Source organism: Otolemur garnettii, unplaced genomic scaffold, assembly GCF_000181295.1.
Source record: "Otolemur garnettii isolate 467f Iridium unplaced genomic scaffold, OtoGar3 scaffold00016, whole genome shotgun sequence".
NCBI lineage: Eukaryota > Metazoa > Chordata > Mammalia > Primates > Galagidae > Otolemur > Otolemur garnettii.
In genome coordinates, this window is record NW_003852411.1 from 12,372,840 (window position 1) to 12,399,135 (window position 26,296).

The following is a 26,296-nucleotide window of genomic DNA, read 5'->3' on the forward strand; positions in this document are numbered from 1 at the left end:
GCAATACTAGAATGAACTTTGTATACATGTCTTTCCAGTATTTTCTAGGATATTCCTCCTACGAGTGGGAACCTTGGGTCACAGGTCATACACGTGTTTCATTTCACTAGACTCTTTCAGAATAGTTAGACCAGTCAGGTTTCCACCAGGAGTATAACACAAGGAAGTTTCCATCTCTTACATCAGGGTCAGCAGTGTTGATTATCCACCTTTCTCAATGTTGCCATTCTGATGGACACAAAGAAATTTCTCATAATTGTTTATATTGCCATTTCTCTGAGGATTTATAACTTAAAATACTACATGACTGACAGTCTTTGATTTAGATTTTCTTGCTCCCCACCGGAATACCCGTGATGATTTAAAAAAAAAAAAAAAAGAACAAAAGCAAATGGCACTCAATAAAACGAGAATAGAATTAGAACAGAACAAACCTACAGGTCTGAAAGAATTTCTATAAATGCACCCCATCCCTCATCCACAATTCCAGCTCCACCCGGCATGGACCCAGGGGTCGTACTACCTGGAAAACCAGGAAGCCAACCTTCTCTTGCGTAGGTATAAGTATTAAAGTAGACAGAATATTGTTGCCCACTCCAGCCTCCAGTGACTCTGCTTCCACAGCCATTATGAGTCCAAAACTGAGAAGAAAAGGCACAGGAAGTGGGAGCGGTGGGTAGATCTGGCTGTGCACATGATGTTCTGAGACATATAGGATAAAGGAAGAGGCTGCAACTGGAGACAGGACTTGCCCTCATAACAGCCCCCTGGGGAGAGTACCTGCCACTCCCAGCAACTCCTGCCTCAACTCCTTAGTGTCCTCTGGAGTTAGAGCCCCACCCTACAGTGGTGTCACTGTGGGAAAAGGAAGATGTGGGGGAGGAGCAGATTGAAACATGGCATGAGTCAAAAGTTTTTCTTCGGGCATGCTCAGGGAAGACGTTCTTTAGACCCCAGGTTAAGATGTCAAGGAAGCAGCTGGATGTGAGCCTCAGGATCCAGAGGGGAGATAAGGGCTGGATCTACAAACACAGGAGCCATCTCCCTGTGGATCCCTATAAACGCACAAAGCTGGATAAGATCTAGGGGATAAACCTACAGAGAAGAGAAGAGAGCCCAGATCCCAGCTCTGGGCGCACCCACCTCAGGGGGATAGCAGAGGAGGAAGAACCAGCAATAGAGATTAGAAAGAGTGAAATAAGAGGGAACCAGGACAGCAGAACAGCACGCTGGCACATGCGCCATGAGAACGAGACAGGAGTCAGCTGGAGCGAGCCCCAGAGGAGTCAAATAAAGACAGGAGGAAGCACGGGCCAGAGTAATCCGGACAGCACCAGTGCAGCTTTAGTAAGCCTGTGAGGGAGGGGTGAGTGGGGACGGGGTGAGTGGGGACGAGAGACGAGAAAGTGGAGACAACAAGTCTTTGAGATGAGAAAGTGGAGACAAGTCTTTCAGGAAGTCTTGCTGCAAACGACAGAAGTGGGGCAGGGGAGAAAGGGGTAGGAGGTCAAGGGAAGATTGAGATTCTCTACCTGGCCGAGAGGGAGAAACAGTGTAACGAGGAGGGATGAGATGGAGCGCAAATGTGCTACATTTTAAAAGACAGTACAAAACCACCAGAAGTCAGACTGCACTGGAGCCAGGCAGAGAGAATGGAAGCCTGTAGCGACGGGAGGCTACGGTGGCACGTGGGCTCATCAGGGTGGCCCTCCGAGATACTGCTGGTGAGCACACAGAGAAGTCACTGCGTTCCCACCAGGAATGCGCAGTTAGTGATATTCTTAGTTGTTCATGTTTTAATCGGTAACATCTTTTTTAAGGAGAAGTCATTGATCTCATTTTTAACTGACAAATATTAATTGTATGCATTTATAAAGTGATAGTTGGATATATGTTTACATGGCAGAATGATTAAATCAAGCTAATGAATATATCCATCACCTCTCCTACCGACCCGTCTTTTTTCTGTGTGGTGAGAACACTTAAAATCTATTCTTTAGCAATTCTGAAATATTGTAATAATAGTGCAATATACTATTATTAGCCATGGTCACCAAGCTGTGCAATGGATCTCTAAAACATACTCCTCCTGTCTGACTGCAGTGCTGTACCCTTTGAATAATACCCCCCCCCCACCTCTGTAACCACCATTCTCTCTACTCCTGTCCGCTGAACTTCTTTAGATCCCACATAGAAGTGAGATCATGCGGTATTTCTCTTTCTGTGACTGACTTATTTCACTTAACACATTGCTGACGGGGCACGAGTTACCCGCTAACATGGATAATTTCTGCATAAAATATTATAAGCAGCAAGAGACGAGGAGGGGAGAAAGAATAAAATAAGCTGAATGTGGGACAACCAAGACTTGAGACTGGGAGAAAGGAATCCGGGAACAGCTGCTACATTAACAGATTGTTGACCGGCAATTTCATGCAGAAACTATCCATGCTACCAGGCAACTTGTGACTGGTCAGCAATGTGTTACCATAAAGTCCTCCCAGCTCACCTATGTTGGTGCAAATGACAGAAGTTTCTTCTTTTTCAAGGCCGAATAGTATTTCATTGTGTATATATGTCACATTTTCTTAATCCATTCATCTGCTGATGGATACACAGCTCGCTTATCTTAACTACTACCGTGAATAATACTGCAATGTCCACGGAGTGTAACTATCTCTTTGGCACACTGATTTCATTTCCTTCGGATAAACTCCGAAGTAGGACTCCTGCATCATATGGGAGGGAGTTCTGTATTTAGCTTTGAGGAACCCCATACTGTTTTCCATAATGGCCATATTAATTTACACCCCACCCACAGAATAGAAGAGCTCTCTTTTCTCCACCTTCTTGCCAATGTTCTTTTCATCTTTTTGATATCTATTCTAACAGGGATGAGGTGGAACCTCACGGTGGTTACAACTTCCATTTCCCTGGGGATTAGTGATGTTGAGGAGCTTTTCATATATTTGTCTGTCTTCTTTTGAGAACTGCCTGTAAGGTTCTTTGCTCATTTTTAATAGGGTTATTTGTCTTCTTGATATTAAGTTGCTTAAATTCCTTATATATTTTGAATACTGGCTCCTTACCAGATGTGTGGTTTGCAAATATTTTCTCCCAATCCACGGGGTATTCCTTCACTTGGGTATCAGATGTTTTCAAGTTACATTTTATTCCATTATATTTTGTTATAATCTTATGTTATTGTGCCATATTTTGTTATCAATCACTAAACTCTGGGCATACGATACCGCAACTCCAAAAATATCATTAAGCTGGAATAAGCCAATCTTAGACATCCCAAGAAAAAGAACTCTTTTCACTGTCTTGGAATCAGTCTTAGGATTCAGAAAGGTAACCAAATGCCTCATTCATTCCCAAACATATATGAGAAGTCTACTATGTGACAGAACCTGTCCTGGACATAAATTAATAGCCATGGTTCCTGCGAATAAATAATTACAAGGAGACACAGTGGCCAGAAAAGGACTCTGGGAAGAGAGAAGATGGGAGCCCGGACATGAGGGATGAAAAACCATCTGCTGTACAGAAAACAGAAGGCAAAGTTCTAGGTGGGAGAAACATTCCATGGGGGCGGGTAATGCCGAGTATTAGCAAGAGCACAGGAAATTGTATCTTGCTGCTAGTGGAAGCAAATATTGGTGAACATTTTCAGTAGGGGGAGCAATTAAATAATTTTATGCAGCAATTTCATTTCCGGTAATTATCCTAAGGAAATTCTCAAAACTACATATCACCTCCACAGAGCAGCCTTTAAGAGGTCTTTTAAAAACCCAGATTAGTTTGTTCAAGTGGTATGCTGGTACGTGTTTAACACCTACCTGACTCTCCAGGGGAAAAATGCCCTGATTGGCAGCATCTATTACGAATTTTGGTGGTGTAATTAGGAACCGTCCCTGAATTACCATGGATGTTTCAACTTAGGATTTTTCAACTTTATGATGAGTTTGTTTGGGTATTAAATGTATTTTTTTCACTTAATATTTCCAACTTACAAGGAGTTTATCAGGTCCCTAGAAGTGGAGCAGCATCCGTACTCTCACTATGGCAGATTTTGAGTTACCAACATGGTGTCACTGAGTAAGGAGCTGGAAAGAGATGTGCACAACAGACTCTCACAGCCCACGTGGGCTGGCTCCAGCATACCACTGGGTTAGCATCCCTGCCCTGAACAGCGCCCTCCAGTGGATGTCCATTGCCCCTTGTAATAAAGTCCACGCTCCTCACCCTGACCACCAAAGCTCTGCAGGACCAGGTGGCTCCCACCCGCCTCCCCTGCCTTCTCCTGCCACACACTCTCCCCTTCACTCACTGCTTCTGAATTTTGATTGATCTCCCTGATTTCACTTCCACTCAGGGTCTTTCATTATAGTCTTGCCTAGATCTTCCCCTTGTCATTCAGGTGTCTGTTTAAATGCCACCTATTCAGAAAGGTCCTCCCTGACCACCCTCCCTGAGCTTGCCCCCCTTGGGTTCAGTATGTTACCCTGTTGTATGAGACTGATAGCACTCATCACCACCTGAACTCACTTCACTTATCATTTTCTATTTTTTTCTTTCTTCTTTCCCTCCCTCCCTCCCTTCCTTTCTTTCTTTTTTTTTTTTTTTTTATAGAAACAAGATCTTGCTCTTGCTCAGGCTGGTCTGCAACTCCTAGCTTCCAACAATCTTCCCATTTGGTCTCCCAAAGTGCTAGGATTACAGGTGTGAGCCACTAGAATTGAAACTCCTTAAGATCAGGTGTTGGTCTAGTTCTGGTTACCCCTGTCATTCCCAGCACTGGAAAAATATTTGGCATGCAGTAAGTACTCAATAGATACTTGTTGAATATGATAAGTCGATTAATTTATAAGAGTCAAAACTTTTAGGATCACATAAGCATCCAGAATTAGGGAAATGGTGAAACTAACATTTATGGATCATTTACTATCTGCCAGGAACTGTAAAAAGCACTTAACGTTTTTGTCTCAGGTGTTTGTTGAGCTATTATTAGGGAAGTTCCTTATTTCACACTTGGTGGTAGCTATTTACATTGGTCCAGAGCCATTTAGCAAGGAGGGCCAAGGGGCAGGACGGCAGCTAAGTTGATGAGTCCCTCGCTCAAAGGCGGGATAACAGCATCAAAATCTCTCCCTGAACTTCAAGCATCAACCATCACAAAGCAAGCTTTCAGACAATACTTAGTGATATTGTGATAAAGCTCACAATATAAGGGAAAATGAAATATATTCTGTAAGCTCTCAAGAAAAAAATATAAACATGTTTATACATATATGAAATGCTTAGGAAAAGACTAGAGACAAGCGCATCAACGTGTTGGCAGTGACTGGGTCAGAGCGGGTGGACTGTGAGTGACTTTTATATTCTTCTTCATACCTTTCTACATTTCCCAATTGTATCCCCATGAGCATGACTTTTGAAATCAGAGAAAAAAAATCTATAGTCTGGGCACAGTGCCTCATACCTATAATCCTAGCCCTTTTGGAGGCCAAGGCTAGAAGTATACTTGAGGCCAGGTGTTCCAGACCAGCCTAAGCAAGAACAAGACCATATTTTCACACACACACACACACACACACACACAAATAGAAAAATTTTAGCCTGGTGTTGTGTGCCTGCAGTCACAGGAGGCTGAGGCAGGAGGATCATTTCAGTCCAGGAGTTTGAGGCTGAAGTAAGCTATGATGATGCCACCACAATCTACCCAGGGAAGAGCAAGACTCTGTCTCAAAAAAAAAAAAAAAAATCTATATTATAACATTATTTAAGAGGTCGAAGATTTTAAGGGCAATGGAATGCAGAACTTAAGAGAACATTAACCAACTCAAATAAAGCAGGACTAGGAGGCTGCAAATGGGAGCCAGACTAATACGAGTCCTGTGGGGAGAGACCCTAACCTGAGAACAAGGCAGCATGGGAAGTGGTCACCAATGGGGGAAGCCCGGGGTAGCGAGGTGAAGGTGTAGAAGGAGACCATGGGGCCTCATGTACTTCAAAGCCTCCATTCCCAAACTCCACTCCTGCAGGGAAGCAAGTCTGGGGTGGAGTGTCCTGGGTGTCTGGCAAAAAGGGGCAAGCCACTCAACCCTGACTCAGGAAGGAAAGCTGAGCCCCCAGGCTAGAACTGGAAGAAACCTTGGCGCTCTGGGAGCAGCACAGCCCAAAACAGTGGCCTAGCCATGTGCAGGGTGACTCCTCCAGTCTCCTTGTAACAAGAAAAATCAAACTGCAATTTATTCTTCATGTCACTATATGCAAAAGTCAAATGAAGTTTCTGATACAAGATCCCACAAATGCAGCTCTTATCCATCCGTCATGTAGAATAAAGGGTTTTATAAGAAGGCTAATTTTAAATGTAGGAACTTTCCCAAATCTATGATTTGCCTCAGGACAAAAACCTTGCCCTCAGGGAGCGCCTGTGGCTCAGTGAGTAGGGCACTGCCCCCATATACCAAGGTGGCAGGTTCAAACCCAGCCCCATCCAAACCGCAACAACAACAACAACAACAACAAAAATAGCCAAGTGTTATGGTGGGCGCCCGTAGTCTCAGCTACCTGGGAGGCTGAGGCAAGAGAATCACCTAAGCCCATGAGCTGTGACGTCACGGCATTCCACAGTGGGTGACAAAGTGAGACTCTGTCTCTAAAAAAAAAAACCCTTGCCCTAAAGAATGCTGCAGATTGCCAAGCAAAATGGGCTTCATGCAACCATGGAAACCTTCTTGAAGTCATGTGTCCTAGAAGTATCTGAGTTGCTTTGTGGCTTGAATAAGAGGCGAAAAACGCAAACAATCCCTCTGGTAAGAAGTATCCAGCACCTCGGGTCACTGGCATGTCTGTTAGTACCCTTGAGCAGATCATAACGGGATTAAAAGATATGCCATTTTTCTTCAATTTTTAACTCTCTGCACCCCCAATCAAGCATTCAGCCAATTAGAACACACCAATGCCCTCTTAAAATAATTCCTATTTGGGGAACCCCTTCTAGAAACTTCAAGAGCCACCAATGTCTTCAAAATGATGAAATAACTTACCTCTGAGTTTCGTGGTCATCATATGCTGTCATCAAAACCAAGTCAAAAGCATTTGAATTTTAAAAAAAGAAAAGAAACAGCAATTGAATAGCAAAGATGGTGTGCGCCGTCACATCAAAACTCACTCCACAATTTCACCTTCTTAGTCAAGGAAAACGGCGACAGTCTTGTATTGAAATTTTACTTTTAAGCAGAGCTGAAATTTACCTTTTGTTATATCTGCACAATTTGAATGGAGTTTTTTAAAGAAAGTTTTTTTCTGAAAAATCAAGAGGCATAATTCTTTAGAATATTATTTTTCTATTTCATATACATGAAAGAAATCAATGAAGTAAATCAGAGGCAAGATCGTTCCTAGTGGGGTATGTTTGTGTGTGCCTGAGTTTCTAGAAATGCAGTGTTATTACTGGAAGACCCCAGTTGTCCTATAGATGATGAAAGTAAGGACTTTCCAATCCAGATAAGCCTCCCTTGCCCCACAACCCTGAGACTCAGCCGAAGAGACATAAATGATGATCCTGTGAGCCCTGAGATCTAGAACCTTGCAGAAATGTTCCAACTGCCTCTAAAATACCCAGAAAACAGTCTACTCTGAGCAAAGAATATGCAGAAGTCCTTAGAGGAGAAGTTCAGTCCATGTGCAGAGTCCACAAGGTAGCTACCGGGGTGCTTTGGGTCTAGATCAGTGGTTCTCAAACTGACATCATCTAAAGCACTTGTAACAATATACATATATGTCTTCATGCCAAAACTCTACCTAAGATTAATCAAATCTGAATCTCTCAGGATTTGGATCTAGACACCCCACTTTTTTTAAAAGCAAACTGGGAATGGGAAAGGGGGTCCTGTGATCACTGAAACGGTCATTCTGGCCTCCTGGCCACAGCCCATGGGAAACAGAACAGGGACTGACGACAAACATTAGTAATAATGACATTGGGCACCTTGGACATGGGCCTGAGACATTGTATCCTCAGGTCGCAAAAATTAAGAGGGGCCCCCAGGCCCATGAGCAATAGAGCCAGGTGCACTCACTCTGAAGACTTCAGGGCTACAAACTCTGCGGCCTGAACCATTCTGACAGGACCCAGAGATGGCAGAGCTGAGCCCAGACCCTGGGGAAAGGCTTGGATGCGCCACTGACAGGTTCCACCCATCTCTAAGAGGATGTGGAGAGAGGTCTGACACAGACCTGGCCAGAGGAGCCCCTGAGGAGCGCATCCCAGCACTGTTCTGGCTGCTTCTGCAGGTCTGGTGTGTAGCAGTGGCAGCGCAGAGCCTCCCTCAGGCTCAGCTGGGCTCTTTGTGTGGTGCAGGAGCCAGTAGGCCAGCCACCCTTAAAGCCATGATGTGTCCCTCTCTCCTCTCAGGACACGCAGCCCACAGCTCTCCACCCTCCTCAATAGCTGCCTTGGTTGAAGCTGGCTGTGAAGACCAAGGTCATGATCCTCCCCTGGGGCAGTCTGCGTCCCAGTGACCAGTTGATGAAGGGATAGAAAAGTCTGGCCTTTTTGCATCAACTCGGGAAAGCTCGGGAAGACTAGCCAAGCTTCAGAGCCCCACAGGTTTTTGTTGAGACAGCATCCCAGCCACCTTCCCCCTCTGACCAGTCCTGCTCTCTTCCTCTCCCTTCTGCAGCATTAAACCTAAGAGTGCCCCTACTAAACCTCCCGCACACACAGTAATCCCCATCTCCCTCTGTTTCCCAGAAGCCATTCTGCATCAAGCAGCCTCACCCTTCCTATAGGGGCAAGGGGTCAGAGGACCAAGAGCAAGGTGGGAGGAAGGTCAAGTGCCTGGGACTGGGAAGGGAGAGCGTGGCTTTACAGAGCCCGGGCACTCAGCCAAGCCAGGTCGAGAAGCCAGATGTGCTGCATCTGAGCCCAGAGGCCATGACACTCTCTTTAGCCCTGTAACCCCACAGATGCTCCAGAGGAGATGAAAAGGAGAAGCCAGGAAGAGGGAGGGGAGTGGCCTGGAAGGGGAAGAATTGGAAAAGAGGGGCTGGGAAGAGGTCTGAGTACCAGCCAGGTGCCCAGACAGACTTTGCCTGGAGGCCATCTGTGAAACAGCTTGCAAACAGGGAAAAAGTGATTTCAACAGCTTGGCATTTACTTCAATAGTTTGGTGCTTAATTCAATATCAGGCAACTTAGCAAAGAGGAAACAGAGGCTCAGAGAGGTGAAGTGATTTACCCAAAGCCATCCAGCTTATAGGGGATACGTCCAGGACTGAAAACAAACCCTACAACTTGTGCTCTTAACCACTAGACAACCCGGCCTCAAACAAAAAACAAGGACTACCTCTGGCCCACATTACAACAGCAGGGCCCAGAGAGGTGAAGAGGACTGGCCAAGGTCACACAGCTTCCCAGTGGCAGTTTCCTTTATAGAAACAATTCTTTAGCAACCCCGTACTACATGTGAGCCTGACACTACACCAGCGCCAAGTTTAATGCCATCCCTCCTGGGAGTATATGTGTTATGAGAGAGGGCCATGGGGTTAGAATGATAAAGGCAGTCTTCTCAGTCTACCAGCCCAAGGAGGGAACCTTGGTTGGAAAGCAGGGCACTTCTCTGAGACAACTACACCCAACACCGCATGGCCAGTGTCACTCACCTGCAGCAAAGCCAGAACTGCAAACCCACCACTTGGGCCCGAGAACAGCACACACCAACCAGCACCACCTGGACACACACACTTCTGTCCCCAGACCCATGCCCAGGAGACACACAGAGTTCCCTAAAAGAACTCCAAGATTCAGCAAGCCTCTTGCAATCACCCCTAGAAAGGCACCAGGGCTCCCCGCTCCATGCAGGGTGCCACACACTGAGCCACAGCATCCCCAAAGCACTGCTCTGGCCCTGGATAAATCCGAAGCTGTCAGCATGCTAATTAGCCTCCCGGAGAGGCCGGGAACGCTGGCTGACAATTAATAACTCCATCTCTCTGTTTTCTGCCGGCATATTATTAATTCATCGGGCCTCTCCACTGAGGCCAGAGAGATAACACAGACTTTGAAAGTTCACATTTGAATTTGAGGCTGAGAAGCAGAGGAGGGGTGGAGGGGAGAAGCGGCAGTCCTCAAGGGGAGCAAGGGCATGATGTGGGACAGACCTGTCCAGACCCACTTCTAGGGCTTTGTCCAGCAGAAATGAAAGTGTCTCTCACACATGGGGGTTTACTGCGGCACTGCTGGCAACTGCAACTGGAACCACCTTGCATGTGGGCTGCGCGGCTAGACTGCGAGCTGAGGAATGCCGTGCAGCAATGAAGAGCCACTACAGACCCCTTTCCAGAAACCACCGAGGAAGGATGCCTGCCACATATTGTAAAATGTAAAACATAAAAGAATAAGGGGAAAATGGAGGCATATTTGTACCATATGATTTGATTTTCACAACAGAAAGTGAAGAAGGGCTGAGAGGAGTAAGAAGGGCTGGACACGTTTTTCCCAGCTCGAGCACAGACAGAAGGGGAAAGAAGCAATCAGCCACAGAGAACGGTACCTGAAGGGAGGGCAGGATGGGGAGGGGGTGGGAGAGAGGAGCAGGATGAAGCTGGACTTGACCCCAGCACACCCAAGCCAGGTATCTTGAGCCAATACTGTCCCAGGACTGACCACAGTTCTGGTTACTTTAAAGGGAATTTACCTAACTCATCTCTGTTTCCTTCATAAATGTGGGAAGGGATGTAGGTGCCTTGTAGTCACTGAGATTGCTCCAGCAAGACCAGGGAGGCTGGGCTGTGGGCTGTGGGCTCAGCTGCAGAGGGTCCACGAGGAGGACATAGCAAGTGGCTAGGAAGGAAGGGAAGAGGAGGAGGAGCTTTCCCACTCACACCCAGCCCCTCACACCTTCACTGCTGCCCTGCTTTGGCTTTGAGATTAAAAAGAGGAAGAGAAGGATGGTAAAGGGGCCCAAAGCAGCAGGGCAGAGGATGGGCAGGGGCAGGCGGAGGTGCAGTCTGGAAAGGCGCCCGGGCCAGGCAGGTCCTGGCACTGGGAAGGTGTCTTTCTCTGTGCCCTGGCTTTGTCACCTAAACGTCAAATAAGAAGTAACGTGAGATGACATTTCTAACAGTCTTATTGTTATCACAGTGCCTTGAAATAGTAGGTGTGTGCCCAACTGTGTTTCAGCAATTTCATATACAGTGTATTTTTTTTTCAACAAAAAAGGCTGAAGCAAATTTCTTCAACTATGTCTACTTCCTTAGCACTGTTTCATTTTCTACTTGTGTGTTCATACAGCCCATCACATCCAAGGCAGAAATGCTTTGGACTCATCTGCAGCTGTGCAGCGGTGCAGCTGTGCAGCCTGGTGGCGCAGGGCAGTTCCCAGCGCTCCATCGGCTCCGCTAAGGCCTTTTCCCCTCCTTCCTCCACCCCTCTTGCCTCACCTGTGGCCTGGTGGCCCTCCATTGGCCACCTCAGCTATCAAGCACTAGGAAAAGCCTCCAAGACGGAGGCTGCAGCTGCAAAACATAGAAACAGCCACTTGGAGGCACCATAAAAAAGGGGAAACAATCTCTTGAGAAAAAAGGGGGAAATATGATAAATCGCTCAGCTGGCACTAGAGGGCGCCGCTTTGCTCATTGTTTTCAAAAAGGCGGCTGGAGGCAGATTCCATATTTTGGCTGAAGAGCTTATTTATGCCATGAGGACACAGTGGGCACAGGACTGATGGGTATTGGGGAGTCTGGCTCTCCTGCGCCTGCAAATGGGACAAGACTCTAACGGTGCAGGAGGAGGAAGCATAGAGATGGACTGAGCACCAGACTAAGAGTCACAAACCCTTCTCCCCTACCTCCTCCTTCCAGGTTGGCCCTAGAAGGGAAGAGGTGGGACAGCACCGTGGAGCCCTGGCTCCTTGCCCTGTGCTCTGGGAAAGGTGGGAACACATCTGCTTTCTCTGACAGCATCCAGTGGCTTCAGCAAAGGAACCCAGAGGTTATGCGTTCTTGCTTTCTCAGCGGTGAGAGCAGCCAGCGGAGAGGGGGCCTGTCACCCTGCAGAGGACCCCTCTTGCACAGAGGGCTCAGCTGCCAGCAAGCGCAGGAACTCATCGCTCAGACACCACCACGATTATTCTCCAGCCCTGGTCTCTAGAACTGCAAAAGGCTTGGAGGCGAAACTAATGTAGGAAAAGGAAAGTCACTAGAGGCCAGACCTAGAAACAGAATCTCTGGAGGACAGGTAAAGAAAACACAAGGTTGAGTGCTAAAGTTCCCCCCAAGGGCCCATCTTAAAGCAAATCTCTAGAAGTCACCAGAATTGTGTCAGTTCCCCAGGGGAGAGCCTGATTCTCTGGATTCTCTGTGCCTTCCTGTTCTCCTAATTCCAAGAAAGCAGGGCATATGCTACAGGTCCCTTCTTGGCTGGTGGTTTTCAAACGTGTTACTGGCTAGCACTAACAGTGTGTGCAGGCGCATGGTTTCTGTGTTCTCTGGCATATGTTCTGGTTTCTGCAAGCCTGTTGTATGTTATACTACAACCCTAAAATTCCAAAATGCCTCATCTTTTAGAGAGAGTTGGAATTTGCAGGTCTTGAAACCCAGGTGCCTTTGGTCCAAACTGGTCATCTAAATGAGTGAAACCCCCCTGCCGAAGGCAGGAGGAAACAGCAGCGACTATAGTGACACGGAGACTTCTTGTCCCCTCTAAAGCATACAAATTTAAATGGAACTAAAACATCAGATCATTCAATAAGGCACTTCTATTTAACTAAACAAATTCTGCCATGTGCCCTCCCTACAACAGCATTTCCAGATTCTTGAATTCTAAGAACTAAATCAAGCAATGCTTGCTTTGGCCACCAGGTGGCAGCATGTGGACTAAGGTCTCCACTTGGTCTTACTGTTAGACAGGCGTGGGCTGCCTTTCAAGAGGCCAGGTGGAAATTGGCCCAAAGGCCTTGAAAATTCAACTAGGTTTCAAGGTTGAGACACGAGTTTCTTCACAGAATTTGGTGCTGATGTTGAATGTGGCGAGAATACTGGTTAGATGCTTGAGTTATCTCTCCCAAGTCAACAGAGCCACATGGCATATGAGACATAAGTAAGCAGGACTCACAGGACTAGGTCCTCCAGGCTGTCACTCATCATAGTCCATCAACCTTGTAAACAGACGAAAGTTCACGGAAAGCATCAGCAGTCACCCAGGCTCTTAGGACTCCAGTGTCCTCATCTGTAAACGAGGCAAGTTGGACTAGATAATAATAAAAATAATAATAATGCCTGATATGCATTAACAGTTTCCCTTTGTCAGGCTCTGTGCATCTCCTCAACCTCCTACAAGCTGCTGTGGTCTACCAACATAAACACCTGCCCCCAACTCTAACTGTGGCTTCTGTACCCGGTGCTGTGAATCTGTGGTGCTCTGCTGTAGACAGGCTCCTGAAGGAGAGGAATCAGATGTGAAGGGAGGGCGGAAATAATCATTCCCCGGACTAAGTACTTTACATTTTGTTTATACTTCACAACAATTAAAAAAAGTTACTATATTCACCCACAATCTAGCAAAGGAGGAAAACAAGGCTCAGAAAGTTGACTATTTTGCCCAAAGCCAAATAAGACATGGTTCAGTGAAGATCAAACAAAGGCAAGAAAGAGCATGGTACACAAACAACCTGCAACTTAACCTGCCTGGGTTTTACAGCCCGGGAGCCTCCACACCCCAGAGGCTGACCCTGATCTAGACCTAGAGCCCCTGAAGTCCTGAGTTCCTGGACTAGACCTGACAGTACAGCTGGGAGCTGTCAGAGGCCAGGTGAAGATCTATAATGTACTCACCAGTGTACCCCCTGTTTACAGAGCATTCATTCATTCCCAGCCATCTCCGAAGAGCCTAGGTATCAGGCATTGCTCTAGCACTGGGGGTACAGAATGCACTAGTCAAAGTCCCTGCTTTCACGGCACCGACACTCTTGTGAGGGGGGCAGTCACCTGCACAGAGTCATGTGACACAGTGACCAGGGTCTATTTTAGGCTGTGTGGTGAAGGACAACCTCTCTGAGCAAATATCACTTAAGCTAAGGTCTAAGTGACAAGACTGAACCAACCCTATTAAGATCTGAAGAAAGAAAATTTAAAAAGATCTGAAGAAAGAACATTCCAGACAGAAGAAGGAACCAGGGCAGAGACACAAGCAGATATAGGTCTGGCCTGAAAAAAGGCCAGTGGGCAGGAGTGAAGGGAATAAGGGAGAGAGTAGATGAGGCCATGGGGGAGGGCTTCCTAAGCCAGGAAAAGGGGTTCAGATTGTCTCTATCTATTGTGAATAGACATTCCCTGACTCCAGAGAATCAAAGATGCAAAGAGCAAGGCCACTTAGGAAGCCATACTGCAATGGGCCAAGTGGCAATGGCTTGGAAGAGACTGGCAGCAGAGGGGATGGAGAACTGTTTGGACTTGGTATATGCTTGGGAGATGGCACTGGCAGGGCTTGGCACTAATCATAAGTGAGAAAAAGAGAAAGAAAGAGATAAAAAAGATCATGAAAATATTTGGCTTAGGCAACTAGAGAGATGCCATTTACTGAGTGAGGGAAAATGGGGCCAGATGGGATCACGAGAGGATCAGGAGTTCTGTTCTCATGTAGAGATGCCAGGCAAGCATTTGGCTACAAAAGTTAAGAGTTCATAAGAAATCCATATTCAGGAGCCATTTACAGATATGTGGACCTGATTGAGATCACTCAGGGAGAGAAGAAAAGGCCCAGAATACCTTGGAGCTCACCAACATCTTGAGGTCCCCACCCATCTAAGTGATACAATAAATGTGGTCAAAACTTAAAACAGGCCAACAAGGTAGTCATTTTTTTTTTTTTTTGAGACAGAGTCTCATTGAGTCACCCTGCATAAAGAGCCATGGCATCATAACTCACAGCAACCTCAAACTCTTGAGCTAAAGGGATTCTCTTGCCTCAGTCTCCCAAGTAGCTGGGACTACAAGGTGTGCACCATGACATCTAGCTAGTTTTTTCTATTTTTAGTAGAGACAGGATCTTACTCTTGCTCTTACTTGAACGCCTGAGCTCAAAAGCTCAAGTAATCTGCCCGCTTCAGCCTCCCAGAGTTCTAGGCTTCCAGGCATGAGCCACCACATCTTGCCCAAGGTGGGTATTATTGCCCCACTCCACTTGAAAAATGCAGAGGTTACAACGTGCCCAAGAGCCCACAGTTTATACACAGTAGCATTGCAAGAATTCGAGCATGAATCGGGTTCCGGTCATTTTCCTGGTGCTGTGCCGATCATTCAGGGAACACTAAAGGGAGTAGAAGCCTTATCAGGCTCTAGAACCAGAGGACCTGGAAGGAATTTTCACTGGCTCTGTGATACTGGACAAGTATCTGAACTGCCCCATGCCTCAGTTTCCCAATGTGTAAATTTTTTTCTTTTTTTTCTTTTGCATACATCTATTAAGGGCCTATTATGTGCCTGGCACTGGGCTAAGTGATGGTCACACAACAGGGAGCAGACAGACTTCTCTAGAAGGGGACACAGACGTGTAAACAGGCAATTACAATACAGTGTGATAAGTACTGTGATTAGGAAAATACTGCTTCCCCCTTTACAGAGCAAGTCATGCCAACCTACGCAAACTTGAAAGTTACACATAATTTCCTTTCTTCCAAACCTATATGCAATAATAGTCCCACACAAAATGTTTCTGTTCTTTATAATAGTACCTATTATTTCCATTAGAATAAATAATACATGCAAAGTACCTTGCATGTAGCCAGTGCTCAGCAAATGGCAGCCCGTCATTACTAAGACACAGGTTTGGGGCCTAGCACCCCCTCTAACTCAGTTTTCTTTTCTGTATGTTAGGAATTATAACGGCTAGTCCATGGGGTCATTGTGAGGGTCAGAAGAGATAGCATATATGAAAACATCTTGGAAGTTGGAAAGAATTATATTAAAGTATCAGTGAAATGTTTTTAGCACAGAGGACCACCTGGTCAACCAAGAGGTCCTTATAACTGGAACACCAGGCCTTGATGAAACCTTCAAAGAGGTTCATTGGGGTATAACACTCTACACAAGAAAATCTGCTTCAGCTGAATCACCAAAAGTATTTTCCATAGAAAAATGGAGACCCTTCCCTCTGACCCTGTCAAGTCATTTCCTACTACCATCTGGCTCAACCAGACAAAAGCAGAAAAAAACAAAACAAAACCCTCCCGGGTTGGTTTCTCGGCTTTGTGAATCTCCAGATCCCCAGGGAGGCAAGATCTGTAAAGCTGGTGGTATGTGCTGTCGCTGTCAGCTTGTAGGTATGGACAGGCCTCGGGATGGGTTGGAATGGGGGGAGGAGCAGGAAGCTGGAGGGCCACCCAAATACAACCCTTTCTGATTTCCCTTAGGAGTAGCCCTAGGACTAGAGCCAGGGGATTCCTGCCTGTTGAACAGGAAGCCAGAAAGCAGAAGACAAAAGGGAGGAGAAGGCTCCGTCTCTCCACGGTACACAGCAAGTGCTGGGTGCTGAGCAGCCCTGAAGGAAGGCAGACAACAGACTCCTCCCTGCCTCTGCTGACTGTTCAACAGGAGGGCCTTGCGCAGTCAGCAACCTGCACAACCACGCGGCTGTCCCAGGGATTCCAGCTGTCTCCTTCCCTGGAAGGGAACCTAATTAGGAACAGGCAGCAATTCTCTTCGGTGCAGTTATTTCTGTTAGGTAATTGCCCCAGAAAAGCCCCTTCCCCAGAAAACCCCTTCCTGCTTTCAATAGACCAAGACTAGCTGTCTCACTCTTAAAGTTACAGCTCCTTTCCAAACGCAGGGAGTTGCCTGCTAGACATCTCCTTATCTCCTAGTCGCAAAACTTGCCTCATCTGCCTGCCCCAATTCCCCGCTGAAAATTTCAACTTATGGCCTGCCCCTAACAGCTCTTCCCGCCAGTTCAGTAACTCCTTATTGGCTATTCCACCATCCCGTCATCATTCTGAGACGTCTCCTAACTGAACCTATGTAAGGGGGCGCTTTTCTTTTGGTCTCTCCCTCCTCTTCTCTCTCCCTCTTTTCTCTCTTCTTCTCTTTCCTCTTTTCTCTCCTCCTTGGTGCTGCTCTGCCGCATTTCTCCCTCACCAATGAAGACCTTTTGTACGAGCCTTAATGGTCTGTGAGCTCTCTGCCAGTAGAGTGCTGCCCTTTCAATTTCCTCCTTCATTCCCCAGATTCTTCCTGTGCACTAATGACACCCAAGGCACTGGTCTAGACGCTGGAGATAAAACTAAGTCATGCTTTCAGAAAGCTTACACGCCAGTCTCTGTGTGTGTGTTGGGGAAGCAATAATAAGAGCTGTGATGAAAAATAAAGAGGGAAAGCGTGACTTGGGGAAATGCCATTCATACAGGGAGGTCAGGAAGTGTAAAAGAGGTGAAGGAGGGGAGGAGCCACACAGAGGGGACAGCAAAGGCAGAGGCCTTGAGATGGGAGCTCTGAGCACATTCAAATAAAGCAAGAGGCCAGCTAGCTGGGGCAGAAGGACTAGGGGAAAGAGGAAGATAGAAAGCCAAGATGTCTGTGGACCTCTAGGGGCTCAGGGAGAGGGCCAAGAGGTAGAGGAGGGATAGCACACAGTGACATGCTAAAGGCCTTGGGTTTTCTTCTGTAGGAGATAGGGAACCACTAGAGGGCTGTGAGCTGAGAACTGGCGTGATACATTTCTGAAGACTCTTTGACACAAACTCCCTGTACTATCTTTCTAAATACTTTGTAAATCAGAAAAAGACAAAGAAAGGATCTTTATCTGCAGTGGGGGGAAAGGACTCCAGCAGGGTGGGGTAGAAGCAGTAGGCTTGTTAAGAAGTGGTTGACATATTCCTCGTGGGCAAGATACTAAAACTGAGCCCCAACTGTAAAAATGGAGTTAATGATGGTACCAACCTCATTCAGTTTTCACATGGACAGATGAATTAACACTTGTAAAATTACAAATATCTAGAACAGTGCTGGCATCCAGTAAGTACTATATGAGTGCATACAGAATAAAAGTAAAATAAAATTAAAGTAAACTAAAAGTAAAAGGTGCTTGGACCAGGAAGATAGTGGTAGATGTGGTGAATGTGATCTGACATATTTTGGAAGAATCAGCCGATGGGGCCTGGCAAAAGTTGGGTGTCAATATGAGAATCAAGATGGCACCAACATTATAGGCCCCAGCAGCAGAAAGAACATAGGTAGTATAATATTTACCAAGATAGGGAAGACTACAAAAGGAGCAGGTTTGGAGGAAATTTAATATTTTGATGTTGGATGTGTTTGAAATGCCTATGGACATACAAGTGAAGGTGGTGACTAAGTGGGTGTTTGCTAAAATTCAGGAAGGAGGTCGAGGCTGGAGATACAAATGGCATCCCCAGTATATGATGGTAACTGTAGGACTGGGACTGAATGAGAAGACTGGGAAGGAAGTGTTGGTAAGAAGAGAAAAAGATTGCGGACTGAGCCATGCGTGGGCCCTCCCATGTTCAGAGACTGAGAAAAGAAGAAGGAAATCAGCAAAAAGATGAATGGGCAGGCAGAAAGGTGGAAGGAGAACCAGGAGTGGTATAATAAAAACCATGTAGAGAGTTCTTACAAAGAGGGAGTGATCAGATGCTGCTGCTGTGGCTAGGTCAAAGAAGTTGGACACAAAGAATCACCCAGTGGACTTGGCAACAGGGAAGTCTATGTCACCACATCAAGAGCTATTTGTTTGACAAATGCCCGATTGCAATGGGTTCTAGAGGGAACAGGGAGAAAAAAAAAAGGACAACAGACAGAATAGACAAAAGGGCTCATCTTGCTGTATGTGGACACCAGTCTCCACATATAATGTGACAAGTGGTCGGTCCCCAGTAACAGGAGGAAAGGCCTGGTGCAGGGCCCAAGTGCAGCAGGTGGTCCATGTGGTGGGTGGAGCTTGTACATGTCTCTTCTGATTGATGCCATTTTCCCAGTGAAATAGGAAGGCAGTTGTCATGAGCTAGAAATGGGCTGACAGGAGACATTTGGCATTTGAGGATTAAAGGAAAGGTCTATGAAATAACCTCTAGAAGAGCGTGAGAATGAATGGAAGAGGGAAAACTATAACTGGGCAGGATGAGGGCTGAGTTGAGCGGCAGTTCACACGGAGGCCAGCCAGATCCAGAATACGAGACAGTGTGGAGGAGACAGCTGCCCACACAGAAGGCAACTGCAGACCAGGCAGCATTCTAGAACAGTGGAGGTGGAGTGGGGGGTGGGGGACTAGTAATAATAAGAAAGCTGGGCAGAGAAGGTGGGGAGGATACAGAGGATTCTGCTGCTGATGGAACATGCATTCCAGGCAGTGCAATATTAAAGTCTGGAGAGTAGGGAGGGGAGGAGAGGGAAGTAGATCAGTTCAAGGCACACTGGAAGCCGAAAGGGGAAGGAGTCTGGGTGGTGGAGAAAGCACAGGGGTGTTCAGCGTGGAGGTCTCCAAGCAGCCTGCTGTGATGAGGTGTGAGGGCAGGGGGCAGGGAGGGCGGGACAACACCACTGTCTCTATCACTTCCCATTTTCTCTTCAACCCATTCCTCTAGGGCAGTGGTTCTCAACCTTCCTAATGCTGCGGCCCTTTAATACAGTTCCTGCGGGTCACAATCCACAGGTTGAGAACTGCTGCTCTAGGGCTTCTGACCCCATCACCCTGCTGCAACAGCTCCCATTAAGGTCACGTCTGTGTTGTCAAAACTAATGATTCCTTCTCTAACTTCGTTTTATTTGACCTCAGCAACATCCCACACAGATGGTGATTCCTTCCTTCTGCCTCTTCATCCCCATACTCTCTGGTGTTCCTCCTTCTCCTACTCCTTCTCACCTCCTTTGTGAGCTCCTCCTCCACTGCTACACTCCTGAAAATTGGCATCCTCCAAGGCCACTGATGGGTCTTCCCTATTTCATGGCCTCATGGCCCTGCCCAAGTGAAAGCAGTCTCCCAGTCATCCCACCACCACCCCGCCATGCACAGCTGATACAAGATCTTGACATCATCCAATTAGCAAATGTTTAACTTAGCGAAAGACATCAACGTTACCTGCACACTGCTTGCTAGTCTTGGTGAAGCTAGCTTTTCACTGAGTATTGTAGGAATTCTTAGGTTTGGCCATATGACAGGCAATGAGTGACACAAACAATGTGTAAATAGTCTCTGCCCTCACATTGTTCAGGGTCTTCTTAGGAAGATAAGATAGAGGTACATAAAAAGATAGTACTTCTAAATATGAAAAACCACCAGCCATCAGATTGGCATGGTATTCAAATGGCACTCTAAGTCCTTCTACTCATTTTGAAAAGTCATGATGAGGTGATTTACTCAAGATCACACCACTAATGAGGTCACCCTGGGAACCAGACCCAAGTCTCAACCCCCACACAAATGCTCTCCCCATTGCAACACCATAAATGGGTGTTTCCAATAAGAAGTGCTGTGGGATTACAGTGAAAGGCACTGTGCCGTCATGTTTATAGGCATGGATTCTAGAACCAGACTGTCAGGTGAGGGTTCAAATCACTAATCAATCTCAAATCACAATGCAGTTACTACCAAAGTGACCAAAGGAAAGTCACTTAACTTCTCTGTGCCTCGTTGGTTAAATGTAGATTATAAGTACATAACCCTCACAGTTATGATGCGAGTTAACATGAGTTAATACGTGTCAAGGGCTTAGAATGTTGCCTGGCACTTAAAGAGAGCTATGTGAGGTTTTGAAGACTAGTAATGCTAAGAGATGAGCAGCAGAGAGGTCTGCTGAGTGCTGGCTGTGCCCAACTCCTCTCTGAATCCCGGGAGTTGGGCACATCGAGGCTCACAGAATGAACACATGAACCAACAAACATTAATACTTAACAAACTTAAGAAGCAGAGATCAGTAATCTCCCCTTACTTGCACCATCCAGAACATCCACCAAAACCAAGTAGGAAAATTCCACCATGACCACCAGCATCATTGAAAACCACCTGTTACTAGTCTCTGAGCAACTGATGACATCCAACAAGTCAACTAGCCAAGGCAAGGGGAGTTAAAAACATCCAGCCCGCAGGACATGCAAACATGCAGAGTAAACTCCGTCATCCAAAGGACAAAGTCCTTACATACCCTGGTGGGTGACTGAGAATTCATTGAAAGGCCATATTCCTTTAATTTAGAACTCCTAGGGATAAAAAGCTCAAGTTCTCCACACACATGAACTGGATTCAAGTCCACCTAAAACAGAACATAAACCCTTTCGCCCTACACAAAAAGAGCAGAGATAAAGGCTCGAGTGGCCCCAGATCCTGGGCAGTGTCTTCCATCACCCGGAGACTGGCCCCCATATGCAATCGATCTTTCCTCCACGGTTGATACTGGAGAGTGGCGTTAGTCACAATTCCTAAAGGACAGACGAGATAGATGATTCACGTTTTGGTGCATTCCCTATGGTTTTCAGGAAAGCTCAGAGTATGAAACAGATCCCAGTTCTTCCCCCACAAAATCTAGGTGAAGCAGGTGAGTTTGGTCAGGCAAGCTTGATCCGCCCCCATCTGACGGCTGTAGACCTAACCGCCGGAGGTTCCAGGAGGCCTAGAGGCCCAGGGCGGGTGGCAAGCCCAGGGGACCGCCCCCGGACCGCGCTCGGCGCGCCCCGCCCCCGCGGTGGCCCCCGCAGCCCCCCCCCCAGCCCCCCGCACGCCCCCCCATACTCACTCCCACTCCTTGCGCCGCGCCTGCGGGGTGCTCTGCATCTTGTGCGCCTCGTGCGCTTTGATGATGTCGCGCTGCTCGATGAGGCCCCCGCGCCGCCGCTTCATGACGTCCGGGCTCACCGGGAGGAAGGGGCTGGAGCCCGCCTCCAGCGCCGTGCCGCCCTCCCAGCCCGGGCCCTCGCCCTCCTGCACCGGGAAGAAGTTGTCGAAGCCGGCGGACGCGGCGCGCGGAGAGGCCGGCAGCATGCCCACCTCGTCGGAGGCGTCGGCCTCGAGCAGCGCGCACTGCTGGGGCCGCCATGCCTCCTCCTCAGGCAGGGCCAGCACGTGGCGGCGGCGGCCCGCGGCCCCTGGCTCAGGGCTCCCCACAGCCGGGCAGGGGGCGGGCTCGGGCAGCCTGCGGCCTGGGCTCAGTCCTCGCATCTCGGGCACCATCACAGTACATTGCTCTGCCGGGGAGGGGGCGGGCAGAAATAAAGGGTAGGGGCGGAGGGAAGGGTCAAGGGTACAGAGAAATAGAGAAGAAAAAGAGGTTAATGACTTGTTCCCCAGGCTGAGGCTTCGTTCCAGACCTGGCCCAGAAACCAGCACACAGTGGGAGCTCAGTAAATGAAGTTGAAATCAGGAGCACCTACTGTGGACCAGGCTTTGTGCCAGACGCTGGGTACCCAGAGCTTAGCAAAGCAGACTTGCTTCTTGCCCTCATGGACATCACGATCTAGTGTGGAAGGCAGAGGTTAAAGAAATGAATGTGCAGAGAGATCCAAAGGCTGCCCATCTCCCCTGGACAGCCAACTAGCTGCTCCCTGCAATTTTGGGTGAAAGAACCCCTCCAACCCGCTTCCCAGTACCCCAGCTCCTCTGGGTGTGTCAGCCACCACCTGCTGCCGTGACCCCCACATTCTGGCCCATAGGGGAGCTCTTGGGAACGGAGTCCTCTGTGCAGACAGGTTCCTTCCTCCTTTACTAGTGCACTGTCCTCCTGGGCCCGGGAGCTTGTTGTGCACTGGTGCCCCTGCTGGCTCCCTGCGCCTCATTCCCTTTTCCAAGCCAAGGAGGATAAGGTCAGAGTCACCTCTAGAAGACGTATTCATTCTGTCAACATTGACCAAGGGCTTACCCTGAGCCAAGCCCTGGGCACTCCGAGATGAGCTGGAATTAGTCTCATAGACTTTGAGGGAAAGACAGGAAGGACATAGACCTTGACCACTCACAGGAAGTGCTGTGACAGAGGCAGACCTGCCTATTGCAGGAGCTCACAAAGGGGCACCAGCCTCGCTGGGAAGGTCAGGAGGGCTTAGTGGAGGACATGACTCTTGAACAGAGCTGGCTGGGCAAGGACTAGGGGAGGAATATAGGCAAAAGGACGATCATGTGCGGGAAGGAGGATTTGGGGAACCCCAGGATTCAGAAAGCGTTCCCATAGTTAGCCTGAGATCCGGGGACAGCCCTTCTCACTTAACCACACCTGAGCTTACCACTTTTTCTAGATATCTGCTTGCCAACTGCATCCTAGCCTGGAGCCTAACCTTCTCTGCAGGCACATTCCCAGACCCACACACCCCTACTGACACACACATGCCCCTGGGTCTAAGAAGTGCCATGTGTTTTCCATGCTTGAGCAGCCCTGGCATCCAAATCATTCAACTAGTGTTTGGTTGGCACCCACTCCACGCTAGGGACTGTGCTGGGCCCCTGGGGAGGGGCCAGAATCCTGCCCAGAATCCTACCCTCCAGACACTGCCCCTCAGCCTTCCTTCCCTGCATGAGACTCCAAGTCAAATCGCAAAACACACACAAAAAAAAGAATATTAAAATGGCCAGAAATCTTAATGAGCTAACCATGTCATTTTTCAGCGAGAAAGCTGAGGTCCAGAGAAGTAAAGAGCCTTGCTCAAGGTCACACGTCCAGTTTTTCTCTCCCAGAACTGGGAGAGAATTCAGATTTTAAGGGCTAGCTCATGTTTTTTTCCCACTGTATTGATCACTCTGCCTCTACTACATGAAGCAGAATCCATAGAGGCCTCTCCTAGCCCCTCTCCTCATTATGCTAAAGTAGCAAATATTAAAGAAAGGCTGGATGTGGGGGGGAAGGGGGGAGGATGGGTGGAGGGAGGGTGATTGGTGGGACCACACCTAGGGTCCATCTTACAAAGGTACATGTGAATCTTTCTAAATCTACATAAACGTCTTGACACAATAACTAAGAAAATGCCATGAAGGCTATGTTAACCAGTTTGGTGAAAATATTTCAAATTGTATATAAAATCAGACACTGTACCCCATGATTACATTAATGTACATAGCTATGATTTAATAAAAAAAATTTTTTTTAAATAAAGAAATGCTGGATGATCGGATGATCTTTGTGCATGCATGATAAATCCTGATGGGAACATTAAATAGACCCTAATGTCCCTGGAGAGCAGGCCTGTAAGTTGTCTTCTCCATTCCCAGCATCCGGACTGGCCTTCCCCACCTCACCAGCATCACACTCCAAGGCCTCAAGAGGTACTAAATTGGAAGCTCCCAGGACATGCCAGCCAGGCACTAGGGACTTGGCCACCACGGCTGGGTCAGAGGAGCAGGGGCAAAAATGCCAAGGGTCTCAAACGAGCTTGGTAGGGAGAAGAGAGAAAGGAGAAAATACATTTCCAATCCTGCCAACAGTTGGGTGGGTCCCTAGAAAGAGTGATTCATGTTCCTCACGTTGTCATTCTGTCTCAACTCCCCTTGATGGATTTTAAATTTATCCTTCATTCCTACGATGTTTAAATGTCTCTCCCGCACACACACATGCACACACCCCTCCTCTGCTTCCCACTCCCTCCCCAGGCCTTAGCCCCTCTAGCAACTCCAACTTGGACTCTGCCATCTCCAGCCTCCTCCTTCTCCGTGGCAAAGGCTCCCAGGCCACCCTTCCAGCTCTCACCACACCAGGCCCTGGCCCCTGACCTGATTCCTGACCCCCTCTTTCCTCCCCTTACTGGATTTCTTCTTCCCAGACATTCTGCCAATTTGAATCACAGCTTTGCCGAAATTATAGCAGCAATAACATGCGCTGCAGAGCTCTGGCTTCAACGGAATCAATTTTGCAAATATCAAAACATGAAATTATCTCATCTTTCCTTTAAGAATTCCTGTTAAACAACCCTTCTATTATTGATATAAACGTTCATCAGGAGACTCTGTCGCCCCCGTGGCTTGCCAAGCAGGCCAGTCCCCAGGTCTGGCTAGCATCACACTGAGAGAACACCCTCCTTCTCAAGCCATTCAGACAAGCCCGTCTGCACCTTCTAGGAAAGGACACTGGCATCGACTCTATACTTAGGTTCCCCCAGCCCCCAAATCTGGCATTCCTTAAGTTCCTTGAAGTTGAGGACTTTGTCTTATCTCTCTATATCTATTACCCATCACTGAGTTAGACACACAGTAGTTGCAATGGGGGTCATAATACTGTTTGCCAAATATTCTGGTTATCCCCTATCTGCACATAGTAGGATGCATTTCCTGGCCCCTGTGGTTGGGTAGGGCCATGTGAACCCTCTGGCCAGTGGGTAGTAAATACAAAGAAGTTTGATGTATCACTTCAAGGCCAAGCATTTAAATGCCAGTGTAAGACCCCCTAGAGCAGGAATTCTGAGCTCTTCCTGTAAAGGGCCAGATAGTAGGCATTTGAGGCTTTGCAGGCCATATAGTCTCGGTTGCAGCTACTCACAGTCTGGTGTTGTAGGATGAAAGCAGCCAGGCAATATGTAAATGAATGTTCTGATAAAACTTTGGCCATTCAACTGCATCTCTTGGACTCTATCATTGTCATTCATTCTACACCCATGGAAAAAGTGCCAGGCAAAAAATAGGGAATGGAGATCTACAAAATAGAAAGGGGGGTACACACACCAGGTTAGAAGCACCCTGAGAGCAAAGCTGCTGTCACTGTCCTAGGGCCCCCACTCCCAGGCCAGAATGGAAGGAGAACAGGCCCTGCTGCTTTGAGGTACTTGCCCTAGAAGGAGTTAATGACAGCCCCCAGGGCACCTGTCTCACTCCTCTAAGTCTTGCTTTCTACCCACCTCTCTTATTATCCTTCATTGCTATGTTTGCCTCCTGGGCAAGGATGTGATTTTCAATTATGGAGTTCCTGAGGAGGAAGAGGGCTTAGTGCAATATGGCAGCCCCAGAAAATCTCTTCCCTTGCTTGTCAGGGCATAATGGGGTGACAGGGTAAGGGCTCTCCTCAGCCCCCCACCCAAGCACCCTGCACTGCCAGAGACATGAGAGCCAGTGTCTGACATTGACTCCCCTCTCCCCTTCCAGAGTCAAAGTCAAGATCTTGATTCACAAAGAAATATTAATGTTCTTTGTACCATCTTTTCCTTTATTTCCTATCAAGAGTTTTAATTTGTATTCATCTATTTTTGATTGCTTTCAAAATAATGGCCCATGCATCCCCTTGACTTATCTGTGCCTCTCAGGCCCTGCGGTGAGTCCTCCACATTGAAGACATTCATCTTTTCCTCTCCTTGGGTTCCTTCCCACCCCACACCAG